The following is a 16,923-nucleotide window of genomic DNA, read 5'->3' on the forward strand; positions in this document are numbered from 1 at the left end:
TTGCAGTACAAACTCTATAGCTACTATCCTCAGCGCAGCTGCATAGTATAAACAAAAATTGTTCCATATATATAGTTTAGAAATTAGTTATTTTTATTGGTTTATCTCCTGAAACAACTGGTGATTTTTTTTTCTGAAACAGAGAAAATCTGCCCAGAGATCAATTTGCTAACAAATAGGAATCCTGAATTACACACCCAGAAGTGAAAATAATCCATTGTGGAACTTCCTAACATAACTAGTTGTGAAAAGCTACTCCTGCATTTATATTTTGAATTTGAGTTGAACCAGTAAATTTGAGAAATAACTTCAGCCACCCTATGCACAATGTTGGAAATAAGAAACCTTTTTTTTAAAGTATCAAACATAATTGTGTTATACTAAGTTTTAATTTTTTCAGTTCACACCCAACTCCACAGAGCTCACTCTGTGGAATTATTACTGAGATTGGGCTACATTTATAATCATCAGTGGAAAAAGTGTATTCTATTTTTCAGTGTTTCATTTATTATATGTAAAAGCAATTCTATTTACTTTGACAGCTCCTCAATATTGACTTACTTTTGGCAATATGATATTGGCAAGCATTCCAACACACATATGTGCCTTCAGATTCAGAAACCACTGCAAATACAGTAACTGAAAAGTGTATTTTCCCAAATGCAACACTACGGTTGCCACATGTCTGTGCTAAGTTTACTAATGCCAAATCTGCAGATGTGCAAATTCACAGTTGTGAATGTGTAACAGGAGTATAAACCAAATACAATTCAGTCCACAATGCTGCCCTACACATTTTTGAGATTGGTTTAATGAAAACGTCCTCTTAGAGGAAAATTTGAAGCTACATTAACGAATAGAGCAAAAGTGTAGGTGTGCCATAGCCATACAACCGCGGGCACAAATATGGTTCAAGGCTTCTCATTTTTTAAAAAAAAGTATCTTTTCCCAGGAGGCCGGGATTCAAGTCCCATCTGCTCCAGAGGTGAGTAATAACATCTCTGAACAGGATGATTAGAAAATATCTGCCTGTTCCCCACAAAAGGCAATGGACTTCGGATAACTTTTTAATTTGACTTAAGTTATTATAGATAGGTGTACATAAATACAATGGAAAGCTTTGCTTGTGAGCAGTACAGGCAGATCATAGCAAGGATATACAGATCATAGGATGCTTAGACAAGGAAGGTATACAGGTTACACAGCAGAGGAGGTGCATGAAGCAAGATCAACATTAACAAAATCAACATTATTTGAAGTTAGACAGTCTACTCATCTGTCTAATAATGGCAGGGAAGAAGTTGTTCTTGAACGTGTTGGTGCATGTGTTCAAGTTTTTGTATCTTCTTCCTGACGGATGAGGGTGTAGGAGAGCATTACCAGGGTGGGTGGGGTCTTTGATGATGTAGGCAGCCTTTCCACTGCAACGAGAAGTGTAAATGGAGTCTGTGGAGGAGAGGGTGGCTTCCATGATGTCTGAGTTGTGGACACCACCTTCTGTAGCTTCTTACAATGCTGGGCAGAGCAGTTACCGTACCGGGCCTTTATGCATCCAGATAATATGCTTTCTATAGTGCATCAATAAAAATCGGTGAGGGTCCTTATGGACATGCTGAATTTCATAAACTGCCTGAGAATGGAGAGGCTTTGTTGTGCCTTCTTGACCATCACATCCACGTGGGACGTCCAGGACAGATTGGTGGTTCATCAGTCCGAGGAACTTGATGCTCTCAACCTCCGCTCCATTGATGTGGATGGGTCATGTTCTCCTCTTTTCTCTTGAAAGAAATGATCAGTTCTTTCATTCTGCTGACATTGAGAGGTTGTTATCATTGCACCATGACTTCAAGCCCTCTATCTCCTTTTGGTATTCTAATATTTGTTTGATATCTGTCCTGCCACCATGGTGTCTTCAGTAAACTTGCCGATGGCACTCACTTAGAATTTGGCTATACAGTGTGGGTGTACAGGGAGCACAGCAGGGGGCTGAGAACTCCAGTGTTGAGGGTTATCACGGAGGAGGCACAGCTGTCTATCTTCACTGATTGTGGTCTGTGGGTCAGGAAGTGAAGGTGGAACCCAGACATAAGTGTCAGAGTTTTGACACCAGCAAATATCAATGCACTAAGGGTCCCCAAGGTCTCTTTGGTTGCCTTAAAAATATTGACGTCATGAATATCAACAAAAAGTTCAACTTCCTTGGCCTTCTCTGTCCAACGTTTGTTCTTCATGTCGCAGATTCCTTTTTCAGCTTTTGATGTTGAGTGGGTGAGCTGCTTTGCCTTGGTCATAGGGTCACGCAGCACAGAAACAGAGCCTTCGGTCCAACCAGTCCATGCTGAATATAATCCCAAACTAAACTAGCCCTGCCTGCTCCTGGCCCATATCCCTCCAAACTTCTCATATTCATGAACTTATCCAATGCCTTTTAAAATGTTGTTATTGTACCCACATCCACCACTTCCTCGGGAAGTTAAAAAATCACACAACACAGGTTATAATCCAACAGGTTTATTTGAAAGTACAAACTTTCAGAGTGCTGCACCTTTATCAGGTAGATAATGGGGCAGGATCATAGGACACAGAATTTATAGTAAAAGATCAAAGTGTCATACAACTGATGCAACGTATTGAACGAACCTAGATTGCTTAGAATCACTTAGAATGGAGATGCGGGTTTCGAGTGATTAAAAGTAAATCACAGAACTTCTTTTAAGTCACAGGCCAGAGATAACTTAGGGATTGATTTAAAAAAAGCTGGCATCTCAGTCCAGACAATGCATTAAAGGTGCAAGGTTAGAGTCTGCCCCAACCTTGAATCAGACTGGCTCTATTTCCAAAGTAGGAATTTATAAAATATTACACGGACTGATTGCTGACAAGTAGTGTGCTTTTTGAAAAAAATAGAATGTAGCTGCAAATAGAAATTCACCCCATACACTTATGAGTGTTTGTGTGTAGGTGTGTGCGTTTGGGGGGGGGGGGGGGGGTGTGGGGAGGAAAGAGGCACACACACAGCGAGAGAGCAAGACTGTGTGCATGCATACACTTGCACGTGATAGTTGTGACCCATGATCCTGCCCCATTGTCACCTGACAGAAGAACAGCGCTCAAAAGCTTGTACTTTCAAATAAACCTGGTGGACTATAACCCTGGTGTTGTGTCATTTTTAACTTTGTCCATCCCAGACCAACACCGGCACCTCCAAATTATTCCTCAAAGTTAATTCCACATGCAAAACATGTAAAAAATTTGCCCCTCCATCTTTTTTTAAATCTCCATCCTCTCGCCTTAAAAATATGCCCCCGAGTCTGAATTCCCTCATTCTAGGGAAAAGGCAATGATTATTAACTCTATCTATATCTCTCATTATTTCATAAACTTTTGTCAGGTCACTTCTCAACCTCCTACCCTCCAGAGAAAGAAGTCTCAATCTATCCAGCTTTTCTTTATAACTCAAACCTTCCATACCGGGCAACATCCTGGTTAATCTCTTCGGAGCCCTCTCCAGCTTAATGATATCCTTCTTATAACCAGATGACTAGAACTGGACACAGTATTCCAAAAGAGGCCTACTAATGTCCTGTACAACCTCAACATGCCTTCCCAACTCCTATACTCAAAGGACTGAACAATAAAGGCAAGTGTGCTAAATGCCTTATTAGCCACCCTGTCCAAATGCGATGCAAACTTCAAAGAATTATGCATCTGCATCCCTAGGTCCCTCTGTTGTACAATACTATCCAAAGCCCTACTATTGGTACAAAAACTAAGGCATACAATACCTTTCACTTACCCAGACTGAACTCTCATCTGCCAATTTTCAGCCCAATGATCCATTTGATCAAGATCCCTTGAAAACTTACTAACCATGCCCCTATATTCTCATCCAAATCAGATAGATGTACAGCATGGAAACAGACCCTTTGGTCCAACTCATCCATGCCGACCAGATATCCCAACCCAATCTAGTCCCACCTGCCAGCACTTGCCCATATCCTTCCAAAACCTTCCTATTCATATACCCATTCAGATGCCTTTTAAATGTTGCAATTGTACTCCATCACTTCCTCTGGCAGCTCATTTTATATACGAACCACCCTCTGCATGAAAAAGTTGCCCCTTATGTCTCTTTTAGATCTTTCTCCTCTCACCCTAAACCTATGCCCCCTAGATCTGGATCCCCCACCCCCGTCCGCTCCGGGAAAATGACTTTGTCTATTTATCCTATCCATGACCCTCATAAACCTCTATGAGGTCACCCCTCAACCTCAGACGTTCCAGGGAAAACAGTCCCAGCCTGTTCAGCCTCTCCCAATAGCTCAAATCCTCCAACCCTGGCAACATCCTCGCAAATCTTTTCTAAACCCTTTCAAGTTTTACAACATCTTTCTGATAGGAAGGAGACCAGAATTGCACGCAATATTCCAACAGTGGTCTAACCAATGCCCTGTACAGCCACAACATGGCCTCCCAACTCCTGTACTCAATATTCTGACAATACTCAAAGCTTTGACAAAGGGTCAGTTAGACTCGAAATGTCAGCTCTTTTCTCTCCTTACAGATGCGACCAGACCTCGTGGACATTGCTCAAGGACCATAACTGTCCTTTTCAATCATTTGTCTGAAATTTGGATCATCATGTTATTTGACAGAACAGGACAAAAACCTCAATTTTTCTGTGCCTGTCATGGCTGCTAATTGTTTTTGGCTGTCTTCTTGAGTATCAATACTGAACGAACAAGTCAATGGGTTCCTACTCCTGATAATCAGACAGTCCATTAAGAGGCAGTGCTTTAGTCTTAGATGCTGCAAACATTTTATGTCAAAAATGTGATGTTACAGATCATAGCATGAATTTTACAATCGTGGCAGCTGATGTGTACATGCAGTAACCTAAAAAATTCTAATATGTGCTTCCCACCACCCTCTGGTCTGTTACAATCTGAGTAGAATTTCATAACACGAGGGGCTTGGCTGATATTGGCCAACTTGCCTCCCTCCAACTGGGACTTTTAAATGGACAATTGACTACTTAAGAACCACGTTAGTTCTGGCCTCAATTTTCAGACCAACAGGATCCGCAAGAAACCCAGAATACAACCTGCAAAGACAGGATGGAGATGAAGAGAAGCAGAGGGATCATGAGGAAAATCACCAGCAACTGCCTCCTTCCAACATTAAGTGCCCTACCACAAGACCTGTGCCTTATGGATGCTCCATTCAACCCTCTCCATCAACAGCCACACTTTGACAACCAGTTAGGTACACCTATCCACAAGCTTCACTTCCCATCCCATGGATTGGCTACCGGCTCATTGGAACAGGTATGATGTCCAAGTGAAGAGAGGAAATCTCACTCTCCAACCAATTAACATGGTGGCTCTTAAATGGCCACACAGAGCTTTTTCTACCTTCCCTGTTGGCTCTGGAAAACTGTACCAAAATATCCTGATCTACAAGATTGTGTTCAATATACTTGGTAAAGAGGTGTACATCATTTGACTTGGACTTTCCAAGTTCAAGCTTTCCAATTCTGCTTGGCCACAAGCATTGTATTCACTGTGAAGTACTGATCTTTGACCATGATGATAGCTGTGCAGAGATGTATTTCAGCTGCAATGGAAGGTTTGTTTCACTGTCCTTGAGAGTCCAAAGCAGGTGCAGAAGTGATGTGGATGGCAGACTGCCCTTGAACATAAGGTTAAGTATCATGACCTGCTCATGAATCTGAACTGAGAATCATGCAGTCTCTTAATGAGACTCTCCTCAAAGTCACAGGTAGTATTAACACCTCCTGGAAAGAGCACTTTACAGATCTACTCAATTAGAACTCCATGGTGGACATGCACCCACTGGTGAACTTCTAACAACATACATTCAAAAGTGAACTACACAATGAACCAGTTCACAAAAGTGATAACAGCTGTCCACTGGATGTAATACAACAAAGCTTCCAGTCCTGATAAAGAGAAAAGTATTGAGAGACAGAGACATACTGACCTCTCAGCCATATGTACCCGATTTCTGAAGGTCTGGCAGAATATGGAATTTCCACATGACCTTGTGGTATGATGAACACAATCTTCAAGAAAGCAGATAAAATGAGCTATAGTAATTTCAGGGGCATGGCATTGTTATCAACTGTTGGCAAAGTCCTGGCTAGGTTACTTCACAAGTACCTCTCAATTGTACAGGAGGTCTTTCCACAGTGCCAGTATGGTTTTAGACCTATCGGAGGAACAACATAGACTTCATAGCACTCTAAAGATAAGTGCAGATAGCAGCTCATTGCTTTGTACGTGGTTTTTTTTTCATCTCACAAAAGCCTTCAACTCGGGGAATGAACAGCCCCATCATTGGTATTAGGGCGATATCGATGTCTAGCCAGGTTCATAAATATTATGTTTCCAAAATGATGTCGTACAACTAACAATTCTCTGCAAATTTTCTACCACTAACTAATATTAGCAAAGAACATAGGTGCGTCATTGCACTAACACTATTTTCAATATTTCTTGCATCTTAGTACTGGCTGCATCGCCCTCCATGCAATATTATGTGGTATGTGTTAAACACTTCAAATTCAAGATCAGCTAAAGGCCATAACTCTGACAATAACTACATCTTGAAAGAACTGCAACATGATGACAATGTACAACAAATACAACAGAAGATTCATGTATTCTCTGAAACCTAATAAAGCATGATATTTGCCCTAAATACCTGGAAGATCAAAGTCCTTCAACAACTCACTCTGAAATGTAACAAATCCAATGCCTTCAACTGAGATTCCTGATGAAGCACTGGAAAAAGGTCTCACTTCACACATCTTGATAGCCACCTGTCCCAAAATTTCATATTGAAGAAGTGGCATACCACCAAATGCAAAGTACAAGCTCAACATATAACCCTCACATTCAAGTGTATAATTTATTATATCAAATCAGGTATCATAGACAGTGGATTGCTGTGGTTTTGAAGCTTGAACGACTCATTGACACCATATGAAACCCAACTTACAAATCACATGGGAGATCAAAAGAACAAATATAACGTGTCCGCCTAATGACAGATGTTCAAGAAAACCAGCAGCTGAAGGGTAGCAAGAACACCAGAGTAACGACTCACAAATAGTGCTGAAAGAGTAAAAAGGTGCTATAATTCTTCGCCTGGTTCATCAGCAGACCCAGACCCAAAAGCTAATCAGAAATCACCACAATTCTTTAACAAAGCTATCTATTACCCCAATTCTGATATTCCCAAGGACCCACAATCTTCAGCCTCGTCTCCCACACAATGTCTTTCACAGCCCTCCACACGGTCTCTATTTCTCCAACCCTTGCGATCTCTCCCTCCTTTGACTCTATGCCCACAACTTGTACCATACAGCTTCCCCTGAACAGCCTCAGAATGTCTGAGAAATGAAACAACAATTTAAATAAAGGTACTGACATTAAATTCTGTTTGTCAGCACTGTTATATTTCCGAGTGGCTCTGACATTCGTCCACCATAAATATTGGATATTACTGACATGTAGGTGACAGACATCTCATCACAACCAGGACCTGAACTTGCAAACATGTGATCTGTTCAGCTGACTATCATATCAGATGGAGTATTTACTCTTTAAATTATATGAGCAGCAATAAAGAATTGGTAGCTGGAATATTGTACAATTGAATAACCTCTTTTTATAAACCTAAAGTGACAACACAGCAACATCCATAATTTTTCATGCAATTAGGTCTTGCTAGATTAAATGCCCAATAACAACCAGAGCACCTTGACTCTTAACATCAAGCTCAGTTTCCTCCAGCATATAAGAGGTTTGATAATGTTTGAGCATAGAAGGTCAATCATGTGCCTATGGAACCTGGATATATGTTCATGTTGTCAGTGATTCTTCTGGTGCAAGTTTCAGTTGCATTTGACTGGTTATGCTAACATTTTACATTATGAGCAGACTATCCTCCTTTGTAAGATTAGCAGTGTAACCTAAATACAATTGTGCAATTTACATTTTGCAAATGTACTCATCTTTTGACTGCTATCTCACAAAGTCATGTTCTCCAGCGGGAATTGAAAGCTTCCCAACTTAAATTTGCGTTATTCTCTAAATTTGCTGTGGAAATAAATATGGAATTAACTATTTACAGCTGTGAAAAAGGGCATATTTGTTGAAGTTATCCATTATAAACTATCCACTATTAAAGTTTGACTTTCTAGCAGCGAAATGTAATATGTCCCAAAGATTTTATGCTTACTGATAGATTGCTGCTGAAAATGAACAAAAGCATTCTGAACACACTGGAATGAAATATCCTTAGGTAGTTTTGTGGTGTTTGGGTAAAGTATGGAATACATAATTCAACAGGCTTCCCCAAGTAAATCAGCAATGGATCGAGCCAGCATTTGCTTGGCAGTTGCGTATTAGATTAACAAATCAGAAAGAAGGCTCTGGGAACAAAGACATTTGAAAAAAGTTTTTGAAATAATAATGGCATAGAGAAATTGGTAGCATTGTAAAATTAACATAATATTCTTCGACTCACTGAATCACTGACTCATTGGCATGCAGCCAATGAACACGCTTACATTCAAGTACTCATTAACTACTGAAGCAAAGATCTAAGCACCTAGATTTTTTAATGCTAATTAGTTGCAATGTTTTTCTACATGACTGGAGCAATGTGTAAAATTTTCATCAGCCAGTTATCGCAACCACAATATGCATAAGCTGGCCTGAATATGGACTTTTTTTAATGTACTGTATTACATCATTACTGTTACAGCAGAAATGGTATCTACTTAACAATGCAAAAACATTTTAACTGTTAAATGTTCATCACTTTAATTTTGAAAAATTGTATTCCCAAACTCAAAATCTTGCATTCTAAACAAGAATTGGCACGCCTCCTTCCAACCTCTAAAGAAACAAATTACCTGACCAACTTTATTATTAATTGACTGTTTGACAGAATTCCCACTTAGAAGTGCCACCTAAAAACACTCTGCCAAACTCAAATCCAACTAGCATAAGGTTGTTCTATCAAATGAGAGCAGAGTTCAAACTTTGGAATTATTTTTATAATTAAAGTTTCGTGAGGAAGTTAAGGCTTTCACTTCATCAGGTAATGTGTTAAACATTAAGTCGAATTAATAAAGAAAAGTTGAGGATTTTTTTTTTAAATAATGGATCGTATACTTAAAAAAAGACACTGATCTCAAACCAAGGTAGGAATCACACAACACCAGGTTATAGTCCAAGAGGTTTATTTGAAAGCACGAGCTTTTGGAACACTGCTCTTTCATCAGTTAGTTGTGGAGTATAAGATCATGACACAATTTATAGCAAAGGTTTTGCTATAAAATTCTGTCTTATGATCTTATACTCCACAACCACCTGATGAAGGAGCAGCGCTCAAAAAGCTAATGCTTCCAAATAAACCTGTTGGACTATAACCTGGTGTTGAGTGATTTTTAACTTTGTACACCGCAGTCCAATACCAGCATCTCCAAATCATGAAGCTCAAACCAGACAGCTGTCAATCCAAATTTCATTCAAGCTGTCCCTTCCTTCCTCTCCAAATGATTAGTCCCAAATGTTTCAATGTGAATACAAAAACGTACTGGGGACATGGTGTATATACTTAATCATTTACACATTTTAATAGAAAAGGCTAATTAAAGCTTTTCCATTTAACCTCAATAAATCGGTTCAATATTTTCCACTCACTGGGGAGGACGGAAATATATATCATACAGACAAAGTTCCAAAATTAATGGAATTTAAAATTATCAGCCATTACTAAGAATATAAAGATATGGTAAATCAACACCATCTCAGCTTCTGTGCTCCTAATCTTTATTAGATTACCCAACAGCGACAGAGGGAATAATTGCATGCTAGCATTAAATGGATTTAAGATAATCTTTTCAGGAGGATTTCATTCCTTTGTAGTTAATTGTCTCCTTCAGCTCCATGGCATGCCTGCGCCATCTTATTTTTTTAATATGAGCATGTTCACGTCATGTTTCAAAAAGCGCACCAAACCACGTGTGCTGTATTTTAATGCCTTTGCGCTGACAGTGTAATCCTACGGCATCAACAGAAGGAAAAGCCGCTCTCAGGGTTTATTCTACTCTATTTACAACCGCCGCAATCGACCGCCGAAAAATGCAAGCAGCGGCGCCGCAACCAAACTTGACGGTGTGACTACACGCTGATGGGCGACCGTCAAAACCAATCAGAAGCAGAAGTGCCAACACCGTGTGCCCACAAGGCCTATCGGTGGTGACTATGGGCGGGGATTATCCGCCAGCGAGTTGGGTTGAAGCAACAAAAGGCGTTGGGGTGGTCAGCCCCGCGATCTGCAGCGACGCAGCTGACGCCGCCGTCCGTAACACTCGACGCCGTCCAGCCCGTCTGCGTCCTGACGTCCCGCAGACACCAGCGGACGGCACTCTCCGCGGCGACGACACGACCCGATCTTCAATGGAAACGCACCGGAACGGTCACTTATTACCTTGTGCGTGGCGGGGCGCCGGAAAGCCTCTTATTAAACCCAAACCGAACATCGACCGGGTCACTGGCGACGACGTAACTGTTTCTGGAACGCGCGCGCGCGCGCGGGCGGTGCGCAGGGCACGTCAAGCTCGTGACGCACGCCGGAGTGCGACGTACATAGACGTCAGTGCGTCACGGGTGGGAATCGAAGCTGCAGAGGGAGTCATGGTGACAGCTGAGCCCAGTGTCTGGGATGACAGCTCAGACCACCACACCTTACCTACACACCCTTCACACACATAGGAATACAAGGTCAGACCAACCCCCACACCCACACTAATACAAGGTGAGACCACCACACCTCACATACACACCACACACCCCCAACTCACACACATACAAGATCAGAACATTTCCAGACACACACTCTAATGCGAGATCAGGCCAACCCCTCAACACTATAAAGTAAGATCAGACCACACCTCTCTCATATCTCCACACACTCTGTAATACAAAATCAGACCACCATACCTCATATGCACACACATTCTGTAATACACGATCAGACCACCATACCTCACACAGGAATGCAAGATCAGGCAACCATACCCCTCTCTCTCTCACACACACACACACACACTATAAAACAAAATCAGACCACCACACACACAAATACAAGATCAGACCACCACACCTCACACACAGGCACACTAATACAAGATCAGACTAACCCCCCCCCCCCCCCCTCATGCAAGATCAGATCAACCCCCACATACACTAGTACAAGAGGAGACCACCACACCTTACATGCACACACACTCTAATACAAGATCAGATCACCACACCTCTCTCTTACACACACACACAAACACTTTCTCTCTAATGCAAGATCAGACCACCACACCTTGTACACACACATTTTAGTACAAGCCCATAGCACTACACACACACATACATGCACACAAACAAACAGTTCAAACCACCCTCCATACACATTCTAATACACTCAGACTATCCACCACACACTAGCATTCCCCACACCCAACAACCTCAGACACCACACCTTAAACACATTAGTGCAAGCTCAAACCACAACCCACACACATTTTAATAAAAGTGCAGACCACCATACCTTGCACGCATTCTAATACAAGTTCAAACACCATACTTCACACACAATCTAATACAAGATCACCACACACACACATATACATTCTAATATAAACTCAGACCACCCCATATACATACTTTTTAATCTCAGCTCAGTTTACCCTACATGCATACATACATACATACAAAAATTGTACTACAACCTCAGACAACCCTCACACACACTAAGATCAAAGAGGTAGCGGTGCTTGGTGACTACTAATTTTTTTATGCCACATTTTGTTTTGCAGATCCCCCATACACTTGACCAAGTACAGTTGACCATCATTGTTTCAGACTTCCAGCACTCTAGTATTCAGCTGTTGACTTTGTACTCTTGCTAGATATATCTCCTTGAAAAGAGGAGCTCATGACTGGACTTTGAATGCACTTTGCCTTCTTGATGGTGTACAATTCCAAAGGCCTCAGCAATTTGGTAACTCAACTGTTTGATTTCAACATGTCTGAGCTGATTCACGTCATGTTCTTGAAGAAGAGGAAAAGAATCACTTGAAAACTATGGTCCAGTTTATACAATTTCAGCAGGAGCATTGACCAGATTTTCCTATCCATCCAAAAGTGTAATTGTTTCACCATGACTCTTGCACAGAACTTGTGAATTGAATGGCCCCTTTTCGTCCTGTAACCATTCTATGGCTAACAAAAATTGTTAATTCAGAAAGCAAGGATAAAACATATCATCTTCTGGCTGAAATTCAACATAATTCTCAATTCATCATAAAATAACTCAAATTATTTATCAAGAGTTTTTTATTGAAAGAGAACATTTTAAACCTAAAAATCAAAAACTGTGCAAACTTGGGCAGGATTTTGCCTTTTGTGTTGAGGTCAAATTGTGGTCATAACCAGCACAGGGTAAGTACCGATCACCTGGTTGTGATTTCTGCTGTGTTGACCAATTAGTAGCCAGAAGATACTGAATTCAGGACAGTTAGTGGGCTAAGTTAAAATGTCAAAATATCATACTCCAGGTAGGAAAGAGATAAAACTTGTGATTCACATAAAGGACAGTGAGAATGCTTCCAGTTTGAGGTGCCCTGTCCCCAACTTTTTAAATCTTTAAACTAATCTTGCAAAACCCCTCCACAAAGTGGCTGAGCTGGGACTAGAAGTGAAAGCACTTCTGACATTTTTTACAAACCCACTGACTCCCAAAGCTACCTGGGTTACACCTCTTCCCACCCTACCTCCTGCAAAAATGCCATCCAGTGTTCCCAATTCCTCCGTCTCTGCCGTATCTGCTCCCAGGAGAACCAGTTCCACCACAGAACACACCAGATGGCCTCCTTCTTTAGAGACCACAATTTCCCTTCCCAACGCATCTCATCCACATCCCGCCCCTCTGCCCTCAAACCCCACCCTCCAATCATAACAAGGACAGAACCCCACTGGTGCTCACCTTCCACCCTACCAACCTTCGCATAAACTACATCATCCAACGACATTTACACCACCTCCAAATGGACCCCACCACCAGGAATATATTTCCCTCACCACCCATTTTCGCTTTCCGCAAAGTCTGTTCCCTCTGTGACTACCTGGTCAGGTCCACGCCCCCCCAACAAACCACCCTCTCTTCCTGGCACCCTTCCCTACCATCGCAGGAATTGCAAAACTTGCGCCCACACCTCCTCCCTTAGCTCCATCCAAGGCCCCAAAGGAGCCTTCCACATCCATCAAAGTTTTACCTGCACATCCACCATTATCATTTATTGTATCCGTTGCTCCCGATGCGGTCTCCTCTACATTGGGGAGACTGGATGCCTCCTTGCAGAGCACTTTAGGGAACATCTCCAGGACACCGGCACCAATCAACCACACCATCCTGTGGTCCAACATTTCAACTTCCACTCCCACTCTGCCGAGGACATGCAGCTCCTGGGCCTCCTCCACCACCACTCCTTCACCACCAGACACCTGGAGGAAGAACACATCTTCCGTCTCGGAACACTTCAACCCCATGGCATCAATGTGGATTTCACCAGTTTCCTCATTTCCCCTTCTCCCACCTCACCCCAGCTCAAACCTTCCAGCTCAGCACTGCCCTCATGACCTATCCAACTGCCCATCTTCCTTTCCACCTATCCACTCCACCCTCCTCTCTGACCTATCACCTTCATCCCCACCTATTGTACTCTTTGCTACCTTCCCCCACCCCCCTCTCATTTATCTCTCCAATCTGCAGGCACCCTGCTTCTATTCCTGATGAAGGGCTTTTGCCCAAAACGTCGATTTTCCTGCTCCTCAGATACTGCCTGACCTGCTGTGCTTTTCCAGCACCACTCTAATCCCCTCCTAGAAGTGAAAATTCCAGTTAGCCTTTGATAAAAAACCTGAAGAGATTATTAACTATTTTCAATGCTGTACCGGCAGGTAACCCTTCAGCCACCACTCTAATATCCATGAAAATGACTCATGGCAAGATGGAGCCAGCAAACAGATATGCCAGTTGGTGTGATTTTCACATCTGCCCACTTCCATAGTTGCCCAGTAGTGTACTGATATCCTGCCCCTTCTGTGCCTTCGATGCTTACATAGTTACAGTCTATATAAATCTATCCCTTCTTTTATCACAACCTAATGACATTTATTAAATTGAAAATGGTGCAGAAAAGATTTAAGTAGATGTTAGTGGGACTGGAGGGTTTGATTTGTAAGGATAGGCTGAATAGGCTGGGATTTTTCTTTCCCACAGCATCAGAGGTTAAGGGTTGATCTTGTAGAGATTTATAAAATCATGACAGACATAGATAAGGTGACTAACAATGGTCTTTTCCCTAGATTAGGGGAATTTAACACCAGAGGGCATAATTTCAAGGTGAGAGGGGAAAGATGTAAAAGGCTCCCGAGAGCACTTCTTCACACAGTGGTGCATATATGGAATGGATTGCCAGAGGAAGTTGTAGATGCAGGTACAGTTACAACTTTTAAAAGACATTTGGACAGGTGAAATAATGGGAAATGTTTTCAGCGATAAGGTACAAATACAGGCAAATGGGACTAGTTTAGTTTGGGAAACTGGTCGGCATGGATTAGTGGGACTGAAGGGTCTATTTACATGCTGTATGACTGCAGTGAAGGACAGCAGTCCAGACATAAGCAGGTCAGTGACTGGCCAGTTGCAAAACAGAGAAATCTCGAGAGCATGATGGTCAAATCGTAATAAGCAATGTGCACAAGACTTTAGAACATGAAATGATTTGGAGCCATAGGACAAACTTTGACCATGGAGACCATTGTGCAATATTTTGCATTATAAATCACTACGTTCACATTTATGATGGAAACTACTTATGTAAACTTGTCACACTGTAATTACAATCCCGCCACATGCAGCCTTTGCAGTATGGTGTGAGGGTGTAATTACAGTGATACATTTACAAAGGCAATTTCCAATTAAAATGTGCACAATGTAATTTATTATACATTGCACAAAGATGAGAGCAGATATGTGACTTTAAAATGACGCCTGAACTATGTCTGCATCCCTGAGCAAACAATTACCTCTCATCTTCCACCACTGCTTCTTTGTGAGATGACACTTAATCTTGAGTTTCAACTGCTGTTATAAATAATTTGATTACTTAATATTGCAAGTTGACTTCAGGAATTTGGTTTTTGTAAATAGAGTAAAATGAAATTTTAGATTTTCATTTGTGCAGTCCCGCATCATATCTAGTATAAGAGATGAAGTCAATGATGTATATGATGTCTGAAACCTATAATTGTTAACCCTCAACTGTCAGTCAAATCAGCAATCCCAATCTTCTATGGTTCCATTAATCCAAGACATCTCAGGTGGCCTTATGGAACTGAATTTACTCGTGTACAGTTTGGGTGATAAATCCAATAATTTTAGTTTCTGCTTCTATCTTTTGTGCTTTAGAAAAGATCAATTACAAACAATTTTCCTTTATATACACTATTGCCTACAATAAACATAAGATATAAGACCTCATGATATCCAAACCCTTCAAAATCAGTTTAAATGAATATCAAGTACAGCTGTGTATGTAAAGATACTTTGTTCAAACGTTCTGAACCTTTCATGTTGGATATGAGGCAAAAATCACTTTGTACTTAAAAAACCTAAAGGAAGAATTTTATAGTGGCCGAAACAACATGGGCTGTGGTGAGAAACGTGGCTCTTTCTTCTTCTCTCTAGTTTCCACCCCAGGAAGGATAACAGAGGGAGGAAGGGAATGGATTCTGCAGTGGCTGAATATCCAGTCCTAGAGCTGCAAACTTTGCCACCAATGGGGCAGGTAGTATTTGAGGAGAGGGTCAGGCAGCATCAGAGGGGCAGGAAAATCAACGTTTTGGGCAAAAGCCCTTCATGAGGAATAGAATCTATTCCTTATGAAGGACTTTTGCCCGAAACATCGATTTTCCCGCTCCTCGGATGCTGCCTGACCTGCTGTGCTTTTCCAGCACCACTCTAATGTAGACTAGTTTCCAGCATCTGCAGTCCTTGTTTTTACCTAGTATTTGAGGAGGCAAATGGGAGAACACTTTGCATCCCTCATGCTTTTTCCAATGCTTGCTTTAGGCATCCACATATTCCACTCAGTGATGCTCAAAGTGGTTGGTGTTTTCATAGATGCTTCTCCAGTTTGTACAGTTTATAGCAAGCAATTCCCACATGTCGGACGAGATGTTAAGTTTGTTTCGGGAGGCTTTCAGGGTATCCTTGTAGCGTTTGCTCGACCTTCCTGATGAACGCTTACCATTGTGTAGCTCAGAGTAGAGCACTTATTTATAAGTCTTGTGTCTGGTATACAGACAATGTTGCCTGCCCACTGCAGCTGATCATGTGTGACCAATGCCTTGATACTGGAGATAATGGCCTGGAAGAGGTTGCTCATGTTAGTATGCCTATCCTGCTAGTAGAATTGCAGCATTTTGTAAAGGCAGCACTGATAATAAATCTCCAAGGAGTTGAGTTATCTGCAGTACATGAGGCATGTTTCTGCTGAATATAGGAGAGTGGGGACCACAGCTGCTGTAGACGGGTTTGATGCTGGGTTTGAGGTCTTGGACTTTGAACGCTGTGTTCCTCAGGTATCCGAAGGCAGCACTGTGCAATGCAGTTGATGCCAGATTTCATCCTCAATGACTCCTCGAACCGAATGATCCACATTCACCAAGGGCTTACTGTGAATTTTGATTATTGGAGGGCAGTGTTGTGTGGCAGGACCAGTCTGGTAGAGAACCTTTGCTTTACGGATGTTTGGTCTAAGGC

The 16,923-nt window shown here is 41.7% G+C and overlaps 1 protein-coding gene and 1 long non-coding RNA gene across 2 annotated transcripts in view; one reads left to right on the forward strand and one right to left on the reverse strand.

Annotated features, from left to right (window-relative positions):
• gmeb2 (glucocorticoid modulatory element binding protein 2) overlaps positions 1–10,661 on the reverse strand; it is a 67,808-nt gene extending 57,147 nt beyond the window's left edge. The window contains exon 1 of the mRNA XM_072556580.1: positions 10,531–10,661. The gene's annotated coding sequence lies outside the window, so the exon portion shown is untranslated. The remainder of the gene's footprint in view (positions 1–10,530) is intronic.
• Positions 10,662–10,705: 44 nt separating this feature from the next.
• LOC140462996 (uncharacterized) lies at positions 10,706–15,650 on the forward strand. The gene is made up of 2 exons (XR_011954569.1): positions 10,706–10,857; positions 11,912–15,650. It is a non-coding gene; the product is annotated as an uncharacterized lncRNA (long non-coding RNA).
• The last annotated feature ends 1,273 nt before the right edge of the window (positions 15,651–16,923 follow it).

Source organism: Chiloscyllium punctatum, chromosome 37 (genome assembly GCF_047496795.1).
Source record: "Chiloscyllium punctatum isolate Juve2018m chromosome 37, sChiPun1.3, whole genome shotgun sequence".
NCBI lineage: Eukaryota > Metazoa > Chordata > Chondrichthyes > Orectolobiformes > Hemiscylliidae > Chiloscyllium > Chiloscyllium punctatum.